We start from the raw sequence: 10333 nt of genomic DNA, 5'->3' as shown, positions 1-10333 counted from the left end.
TGTCTTCATCTTGATGAGACTTTTGCCCTGCCAGGGCTCTAGAAATGGTGCTTTCTGTCCCTGGGGTTTCCTCCTGCCCACAGATGTTGTATGGGAAGTTGAAAGCCATCTTCTCTTGCTTTCTGTGCAGCTCCTGCCAGACAACAGGCATGAGCAGGTTGCGCTCTCAGAGATGCCATGCCAGACTCAGGGAGAGCTGTTGCCAGCCCAAGAGCAGGAAGAGCAGCTCAGGCAGCAGGTGGAAGAGCCACAGGAGAATGAAGAGGTAAGCCTGGCTCAGCAGATGACAGAGTGAAGGGCAGGAAGAGGGGCATAAAACAGAGCTCTTGGGACTGAGGAGACCAGGAGTCCCAGAGGCACAGAAAGCATCGAGCTTTGTCATGTGCAGAGATCAGCACTGGGAAAGGAGGTTGGCAGTGGAAGCAGAGGTGGGCAGGGACGCAGAAAGAAGTGGCTGAGTGAATGTGATTTTGAGGCTGAAAGAGGAAAAAGCTGAGCCTGATGGCAGCTCCCTGTCACTTGCTCTGCGTTTGTGTGTGCAGAATATCAAGGCAGAGCCACAAGCAGAGCTGCCTGAAGCTCAGAGTGGCATCAAGGCACTGAAGAGGAGCAACAGAGAAGACATGATGGAGATTCATCTCCAAGAGGAGATGAATGATGAAACATCCTCTCTCTCTTTTTTTACAGAACATCAAGGAACAGCTGCAAGCAGGGTTGCAGGAAACAGAGGCTAGGATCAAGGCAAGGGAGAAGAGGCTGGAGGAAGAAAGGAAACTCATGAGAGACATAATTAATGTCCTCCCTCAAAGTCCAGAAAAGCAAGTCAGTGAAACAGCAATAACCGCCAGTCACCAAGCTGGTGCTTTCTGCCCTTCTTGCCATTCCACTGCAGAGCAGCAGGCAAGTGGGGTGATGCCTCTGAGTGCCATCCTGTTGTAGTGTCTGTGGCAGCCGTTCTGAAGGACATTTCCTGGTATCTTGAATCTCAACTGCTGCCCTGGACAATGGAAGTAGTCCTTTGGCCTTTTGGCCAGCAGTCATCCAAACTGACTCCTGCTGGCCTCTTCCTGCTCTCCTCGTTTCTTGTGGTGTTTTAACAGTGGAACATGGTGCCCAAGACGGAGGATGGAAACAAGCTGTCTGTAGCCCTTGTAAATCTCTTCTTTCCCTTTGCTCACAGCTGATGACTCTAGGCTGACAGGGACAAGCTGTAGTCTCTGACTGCTTTATTCTTTTTGACTCGAGGTGGAAGTGTTGACATCTGGCCAGGCAGCCTGCAAAGGCCTCCTGCAAATGACTGAGGAGGAGGAGCCCCAGGATCGGCGTGAGCCACAGGAACTGCCTCCACCAGAAGTGCTGCCGGTTGAGCATGACCTGAACGTGGTGGAGGACAAGAGCACTCCGTGGGAGGAGGTAGACCATTTGAACAAGGAGCTGCAAGTGTGTCTGCAGCCCTTGGAGGGGGAAAAGAGCCCTTGGGAGGAGGTGGAATGGTCCTTGTGGCAGTCCTCCTTCAGAAAATCCCTGAAAATGGAAGATGAATCTGGCCATGAACTCCAGTAAAACCAGCCTTTGGCTTTGGCCCATCCAGTCAAAGGGAAGTGGACGTGCAAAAAATCCATTTGAAGAGCCCTGCGTGTGGCAGGCTGACAGCATCTTCCTAAGGGCTGGCATTTGGAACGTATCTCAGGGTCATCTCTGCCAGCCACCTTTCTTAAACAAACTCATTTCTTCTCCCAGATCTACACAGGCTCTTTCACCAAACCAGCTGCAGCAGGAGCATTGTGTCAAGGAGCCTTTGCTCCCCAAGCTGAGACGGTGATCCCGGGCAGTCGGTTCATCTCCTGCGCTGACACAGCTGCTGCTCAGCAACAGCAGATCGAGGAGGACTCCCTGGAGCTACTGAGTACGTCTTGTGTATTTGTTGTCTGGAGGATAGCGTATTGTGTGCACGTGGCAGCGTAGCTGGACCAAATGTTCCTCTTCAGTTTGATATCACAGGGACATTTAGGATTCCCCATAGGAACTTCTGGAGAAAATCAGTCTCTGCTGGCCATTTTTGCTTCAGAGCTGTCTGTCTGGTTGTTTTGTTGTTGTTACCCAGGCGACCACAAAGTTTTCAGAGCCCCAGCAATGGGGCTGCCTTTTGTGCCTCCTGGAAGCTGGGATCTCTGCTTGAAAGTCAGCATCTTGAATTTTGTTTTCCACAGGGACATTTTTGAGCATGGAAAATCCCATGACAAAATCCATCAAAATCAAAAATATCGGCAGCGGGTGAGTCCAACCACAAAACCATGGGCCAGGTGTTTTCCTGGTAGAATATCTATCAAGTCTGAAGTCAGGCAAGCTGCAAAAATGTTCAGACACTGAGGCTAGATTGTCCCATCTCTCAGTACAGAATTTGTAAGCGTGGCCAGAAGGCATTGTCAAATTGTCAAATTGTCACACTGCCAAGGTCTTGCCTGCAGTAGGCAACAGGACCTGGTAGATCTCCTGGTCTCTCAAGCGTGGGACAGTGGTGTGTTAATTTCCTCTGCATTTTTGTATAGCTATAATCAGTTGGCCACATGTACAGAGGGAGAAGAATTGTGCTTGTCTGAAAGAGAAACCTACCCCCTATCAAAGCTTTCTTTCCAAGAGTTTGCTGAAGGAAATACTCCATGGTCAGGATTAGAACTGCATAATTTAGAGACTGAAACCCGAGAAGAAAGAAGAAACTCTCTTTCTGAGCTGAGGCAGTCATCCTCAATGCTTCAGGCCCAGTGGCCATGCACTTGAGAGCAAAATGCCTCATCTGCCTTCTGACAGAGCCCTTCTGCATCCTGCAGGTTTTAGGCATTTCCAGCAGAGATCTCCAGTCTGGGCTGGCTTACACTCCAAGATCTAAACGCTTTCTCCTTTCTTTGTGGCTCTTTTGTTTCTCAGACTTTTGGAGAGGTTTGTAAAGCACTCAACACTGCCACAGGAGGAGAGGTAAATGCCAACAGCCCCCACAGACTCTGCTGCTCTCAGGGGCTTTCCTCTCTGGTGTCAGCTGTGGCTGCAGCTTTGGGTAGAGCTGTGTTGAAAAGACACAAGTAGCACAGACTTGTGGCAGCCTGCAAATTGCATTTGGGACAGTCTTTGTCCTTCTCAGGTGCCAGAAAGAAGGCAAGGAGGGAAGTGGTTCCTTTCACAGAAGGACTCGCTCACTTGCTGAATTGCTAAAACAAAGGTGGTGCCTCCTCGAGCATCTCCCTGCTCTTTAGGGCTACAGCTTGAGTCCCGAATTTTCATTTCTGGCTGCCAGCAAATACATCTGAATGATACTTGTGGGAGCTCAGTACCTCTGAACGACAGAACCGATAGGATTTCTGCAGAAGCCACTTCATATTTACATTACACTACGTTTATATATTGTAAGACCACTGTTCACACCTTCATGCCTTTCTTGATTGGTTCGTCTGCTTTGTTGGCTCAGCACACGTGCCTGAAGCAATTTGATTGGCTATATTTCCGAGCCTTCATGACCTCTAGCTCATTCTTTTTGTCCTGGTATTCAATTTCCCAGGCTCCTCTTCTTTTTAGACCAGTTTGTTTCTCTGTGGCCTTGATATATTCCCAAAGAGCTGCTACTTGTAACTAATATCTCTAGGTGGTAGTTGGGCTTGAGCACTTTGTATTCCAAGTTATGCAGATACATTGCTGCAGATACATTGCTACAGTTAGTGGTAGCTCCTCAGCCACCTGCAGTGCTGATGGCTCTCTCTTCTGCTGGAGAAGAGGCCAAAGAGGAGCAAAATGAGCAAAGTTCCCACAACCCTACAGCTCTGGTGACAGCAGAGTCAGATTTTCCTGAGATAGTAAATGCCAGTTCTGGAGGGTGCTGTCTTTAGTGCAAGGCAGAGGTGCAAGTTTCTGCCAGGCCAGCACTTGCTGCTGCTGGCTAAGGATGCTGAGTGCTGCAGTCCTGCCAGGACCTAGCATTTGCCCCAGCCAGTGACAGCTGGGAAATGGGCTTTGATCTGCCATGTTGAGGCACCAAAGGGCTGGTGCTCCAGGTGAGCATCTGGCTCAGTGAAGCTCTATGTCTTGACTTCTGCAGCACTCTAGCCCAAGGGTGCATGGGCTCCTTCTGGAGGTCACAAGGTTTTGATTGTTTGTTTTCCCATTTGGGACCTGTATTTGGCTTGTGGAAGTGTTCTGCATTTTTCTTGAGTCGTTCTTCACTTCCACAGAGACATCAGGCTTTTGATAAGTCCCAGCTATTCCTTCTGTCCTCCATAACCAAAGCTGTGCCATACCACAGGTGGTGCCTTCAACGTGACTCCAGTTCCAGCCTAGACCTCTCCTCTTCCAGACGACTCCTTCCCCAACACGCCCAGCAACACCAACCCCAGCTCAACACCCTGCCAAGATCCGCAGCTGTCCCCATCCCGCTGCAGAGCTTTCCCACCCCCTGGTTCCCTGCACGTGACGTGGCATGGCACTCAGGAAGATGTGCTCCAAGGCCTTCCCCGGCAGCAAGCTCAGGCTGCCAGGCCTACGGTTCCTGGATCATCCTTCCCACCCACCCTTCCCATGCTCAACTGTTCCATTTGCGCTCAGCTTGGACTTGTCCGCTTAAGCAGGACTGCTGGTAAAGGATGGAGAGCAGCCTGGCAAGCTCCTTCTCCAGCTCCCTCTTTACTCTCGGGGGAGATGGAACATGCCACAGGAAAGCAAGCAGTGCCAAAAGACTTGGGCCAGCATCAGGCACATTTAGGAATGAAACAAGGCCTTTGTTTGATGTAAGGAAGCAGAGGCAATTGAACGAAGGAAAGAGTACTTAGCACACATATCCAGAAGTACTTAGCACAAGTTAACATAAGAAAAACCTGGAAGCCTAACTTGGCAAGAGAGTGACTTGACAAAAAGCTACAGACATAGCCTTGGGAAGACCTAAGGGTGGCTACAGAATCAGCCCTGTGCAGGGAAGGGGTGAGGAAGATGAGCTGCTTTGGTGTGCTGAGACTCCTCCTGGCTAGTAGGTGAATATTAGCTTCAAGTCTAGGATTGTGACGCAATGTGTTTCTTTCTAAGCCCCTGCCTATGGAATCACCTCAGCAGTCTAAAGACGGAAGGTATTTTTGATAAAATTCCTACAAAAAGCCACTGTAATTTGGACGTGGCAAAGAAGCCTTGTGGTGGGGTGCAGAGCCCTAACCTCCTGCCAATCAAAGAGCTTTTGGTGGACAGTGCATTTGTCTGCTGATTTCTTTGAATTCTAGAGACCTCTCAGGACTGCTCTATCCTGAGGGAACGCCCTTGGCCTTGACCTGTAGGCACCCGCGCAAGCTTCAAATCAGCTCCCTCACCTTCCCGGACCTCTCTTGGCCGGCATCCTGACGGGGATGCAGGACTGCTGCAAAGAACTGCTGGGACCCGGCAGGACAGGACCGGCTGTCTTGTGTCCACGTAGCAGCACCCCCTGACACAGCCGGGGTCATCCCGAAAGCAGACAATGCTCACGTGTCTGCAGAGAGGGGCAAAAAGCGCTGGGCTCCTCTCACGGTGTCTCAGCTGGGCCTGCTCCACAACACGCCCCCGTTTGAAGGCCTGCTAATGCCCAGCTGCCAGAAATGCCTGCCTTGTTCTCTCCAAGATGCACAGGAAGAGCCAGTGAGCAGGGCGCCTTGGGAGGCAAACCTTCCAAGCCTTTTCTGAGGCCACAGACACCCCAAGATCAGCTAAGACTCTCTGTGCTGCCTGGCCCACACAGCCCAGCTCGGTGCCGGCCCTCTGGGCTGCAGCAGCTTGCAGCAAGCAAAAGGCAAATGCATATTGCCAAGAGTTGAAACACAGCAGACAGGTAAGATGTGAGAGGTGTGTGCGCGAAGGCCTTTGAATTCACAGCTCTCAAAGACAGCTTTGGGGCTGGCAGCTGGACAGAGATGCTCCTGCTCACACCTGTGTCCAAAGGGGGGGGGAACACACCCTGCTGCAGGTGCTGGCCTTGGTCTCCGCAAGTCCAGGTGGATTCCAAACCTGCTCTTCACAGCCTTCTCCTTTCCCTTGTCCATCTGCCAAGTGCAACGGGCCTCAAGGACTGAAAGGACCACAGAGAGCCAAAGGGGGACAGTTGCTCTGACAGCACCGGGAGCTCCTAGGAAAGCGCTTTCCTTCAGCAGCAAGCCCCTTTCCCCCAGAGGCATTTCCCCAAATGTGTACCTTTCCTGGGGAACACCAACACACTCTTAAGAAACCCTGGCAAGGCTGAATTCCTTCTGGTGCTTTCTGGACAGGCGCTCCAGCTCTATCTGGGATTTCACCCAGTGTGGTTCCAGGTGGAGGTTCGCACATGCAGCCCCAGGCCCTCTACAAACACAAGCTGCCCGCTGCCTCTTCACCTGCCTCGACGCCTGCCTGCGCTCACAGCAGCAAAACCAGGCTCTTCCCAGCCAGAGACCAGAGCCCTGTTCCCGCCGGATGCTCTTGCCAGCACGTTCCAACACTCTCTGCTGTGCATGCAGCACTTTTCATGCCCGCTCTCCACAGCCTTTGGAACACAGAGCACAGCCTGGCTGGCGCTGCCATCAGCACACCCCAAAAACAGGCGGAAGAAGGAGAAGCAGGGGCTGCTTTGTGGCCATGCCCAGGAGAGACTGGAAGGCTGCCCTCCCTCTGCTCTCACTTGCTTGGCTTTCTGACAGGCTCTGAGGCAGGGGCTGCGATTCCTCAGCTCTGGGCACCAGAACCGCAGCCGGGATCCCGGCACTGCCTGACGGCGCTCGGGCCATTGGCTCGGTCACGCGTCCGAGTCTCGGCCACCGTGCTGCTGCTGCTTCACTTGCCCTAAGGCACACCCAAAGCTCCCTTTTATGGCCTGATGGTCTCTGCTTCTGCCCTCTCCCTAACCCTGTGCAAGGATGGAGCACTGCTGTGCTTTCAGGAAGCTATTCTTGAAAGCTTCCAGCATTCCAAGCTCCTTTGCCCTCTGTAGATGCTTGCCATGGAATCCCTCACAGCTGGGTTCAGAGCATACTCAGGTTGGCTCTTCCAAAATCCAGGAGCTTCAGGCTGCTCAGTAGGACCTTAAACTCCACAGTGTTGTATAACTGGACCTTCAGCACAGGCACCTTTCCAGCCTGACGCGGCCTCACTCCTCTGTGTCTCTGCACAAAACACGGCGCGGAAGAGGACGGCAGCAAGGGCCTGTGTGTTCCAGGCCTTAGGTTTTTACGCCGCTTCAGCTCCACAGAGATACAAGTAAAGTGAAGAAGCCAAAGTGTTTATTAATGAAAGGCGAAGCAAAGGGATGAGCTGGGAGGGAATAAGGGGGGATGGGCAGGGTTTGAGGGCTGGATGGAGGGAGCTGTCAGCAGGGAGGGAGAAGGCAGGAGCTATGGGAGCTCCCCACAGGCTGAGCTGTGCCCGGCATCAGCCGTGCCTGGAGTGACGCTGAGCGATGTTCTCTTCACTGGCTCCTGCTACTGTTCTTGGGACACTGGTTCTCTGAATCCAGCAGATGGCCTTAGTTCTGCAGATGTTTGTCCAAAAATTGCTTGGTTTTCCAAGTTAGTGGAGGATGGACTGTCGTCTTTGCAGAGAGGAGGCGCGCTGGGTTGTCGGTTTGATGGTTCCAATACAATATGTTTGGGACAGAGCCAATTAGAAATTATTTTAGACAATTTCTCATATGGCAATTTATCCATTACTTCTCGTGGCACTCGTCTTTTCAGTCCTAGCCACCACCGTTGCTGCCAGTTGGAAATTTGTTTTCCCTTTTCTGATTTTTCATTAGGAGAGGCAACGTGCCTGACTCCTCTGGGTTTTTCTTGTTTGTCCTCTGAGTACTTCACTGGTCCATATTTTCTACTGTAACTTATAAACTCCTCTGCTACCTCACTCCATGTCCAAAGTTTACGATTGCTCTTATATTGTGTGCTAGGAGTTGTAAAAGGTGAGGAGTCAGTGGAGTCAGTGGAACCAGTTCGATCTCTTGTATGGCCAAGAAATCTTTCAAGACTATCTACCAGAGAGATAGATGCTCTTGTTTATTGAAGAAGAATTGCTGTTGGTTTAAGAGACTCTGGCAAACCTCGAATTAGGGGGGTCATGATCTCAGGTTTGGCAGGCTGTTGCATTGATGACTCATAGCCAGAGATTAATTTCCTTTCATGCATCATTTGCAAGCATGCAGCTTTGTGTATGTTTTCTAGGAGTTGGTCTGGAGTGCCGACTATTGCCAGAGGGTCACCCCTCTCAAGGGGGTTTAAACCCCCTGCCCAGTAAGCTGCACGCTGTGTCAGGGACCATGGAGCACGTGTATTTCCTGTTGTTAAGAAAACTCCATGTCCCCAATAGCCACTTGCTTCTTGTTCACTTAATTGAATTTGGTCACCCCCAGTGAGGGAAACTCTAAACACATACTCCGTCTCTGATTCACTTGGGAGGCGGGAGTATTCTTTCTTTAATTTAGCTAATTCAGTGGCCGTGTATGGTATTTCTTTGGTGGTTATGTGGGGATCATGATCCTCTTCATTTATAGAATTATATTCTGTTTTGATGAGAGGTCTCAAGTTGGAGCAACAGTGTTCCCCACAATTTTACATGTGTTCTAATTCTTTCTGAGGGTAGATTTGTTTAATGTTGTCTGTCTCCTTTCTTTCTATTTCTGTGGGTGAATCTGCAGATTTTAAGTTTTTACTTCGCCCTTCTGCAAGGGAAGTCTGCAGCAAATAATTCTTTCTTTCCTGTTCTAATTGTGTTTGCAAAGCTTCTACCAAATTTTGCAGGGATTCTATCACTGCTTTTTCTTCACTTACCCATTTAAAATGGGTTGCTATGGCTGCCAAGAGACAGGCCCCCAAAACTGAGCAAAGAATGGTTTTATTTCTTCCCAGTTTATATCTAGCATCATGTTGTAAAGAATATATTCTATTCACTATGCTTTCAAAGGTAAACCAATTATTCTGTGCCCACCTTTCTCCACCTGGAGAAGATCTAGCGCCATGTTTCGCTAACAAAGCATAAAATGCATTCTTATTTTTTTCAGTCATTTTGTGAAGGGACCAAAACCACTCTCAGGAAGGTATTCTTAAAGTTACACCAAAAGCACAGCTAAAACTGTGTTTCCCTTCGCTTCCCTGGAATGGGCGAGGAGACCAAAACTGCCTGGGAGGTTCACCTTAGTTACAAATAGTTGTCTCCTCAACTACACCAAGCAGCCCAAAACACACAAAAAAACCTAACTACAGTCCCATCTTTTGCACAATGAGATCTTTTTGTGAAATCCTGATGACAGGGAGTGCTATTCGCCTGGGCGTATAGAGTTTGTGGGAATTTTCCCTCGCCCCCCTTGCTTTCTAACAGCGCTCACCAAAGTGGCGTACTAGGTGTGGCTGAGACGAGGGTCCTTTCCCTGTTACAAACTATATAAAACCCGCAACCCCTCTGTCCATCAAGATCCTGTCCGTGACGCCAATTTAATGTCAGGGTCCGCAAATATATGCAGGGAACCTGAGGGTTTGTTTTAAGGATCTCAAGGCGCAAAAGACAGAGCAGGGGACAACTCAGTTTACTCAATCAAAAATGCACCTTTATTTAGTGCCAACAAATGCAATAGTGGAGATTTGAAGGGAAATAAAGGATAGCGAGAAAAGAGAAAGAGGAGGTGGGTTATAGCTACCAACAGAGAGACGAAATCCTCGTGGTCCAGCCAATAGATCCGTCTTCTTCTGTGGGGAGATCTCAAAGTCTGTGGTTAACTCAGGGGTCCTTATAGTCCTCTCCGAAGCGACAGGCAGTTGGCCAAACAGGTGGGGGAAATCAGTACAGTGTGTTCGTTTTGAGAACTCAGAACAGGTCAGCCATCAGCAGGTAGAGTGTCAACCAGTACAAGTCAGCAGGCGCAGTCACTTCACCGTCACTTGCCCATTGTTTCTGCTCAGGTTCTGATGTTCCGATAGAAATGCGTGCTGCGGTTTTTCCATCAAACACACCGGCAGGCAGCACTTGGTCAACATCCCACCTCAGCCAGGCCAGAACTCCTGTGCTGAGATTTTAAAGTCCCTTTTAGAGGTTTCAGTCTCTGTCCTTGACGATGGTCGTGAGGCAGATGAGGGATCTTTGGACTGTCTCTTACACATGGGGCCCTGCAGTGTCACAAGGGCCCTTTGGTTCCATGATGCCCTACAGTGTCACAACGGTGGCCTTGGTCCAATGGGGCCCCAAAGTGACACAATGGCCACTTGGTTCCATGAGACCTTGTAGGATCACAATGATCTCCTTGGCTCTGCAGTGTCACAATTGGACTCCGGGTTAAAGGAGACCCTAAAGTGTCACAATGGATCCTTGTTGCCATAAAGTCTCA

The 10333-nt window shown here is 50.2% G+C and overlaps 1 pseudogene; it reads right to left on the bottom strand.

Moving 5' to 3' along the window:
• Positions 1-7448: 7448 nt before the first annotated feature.
• LOC136302439 (uncharacterized) lies at positions 7449-9020 on the bottom strand (annotated as a pseudogene).
• Between the last annotated feature and the right edge of the window lie 1313 nt (positions 9021-10333).

Source organism: Chamaea fasciata, unplaced genomic scaffold (assembly GCF_029207755.1).
Source record: "Chamaea fasciata isolate MVZ Bird 193981 ecotype frontalis unplaced genomic scaffold, bChaFas1.0.hap1 SCAF_29, whole genome shotgun sequence".
Lineage (NCBI taxonomy): Eukaryota > Metazoa > Chordata > Aves > Passeriformes > Sylviidae > Chamaea > Chamaea fasciata.
Note: the sequence above shows the minus strand (reverse complement) of the source record. Positions and strands in the feature narration are given on the sequence as shown.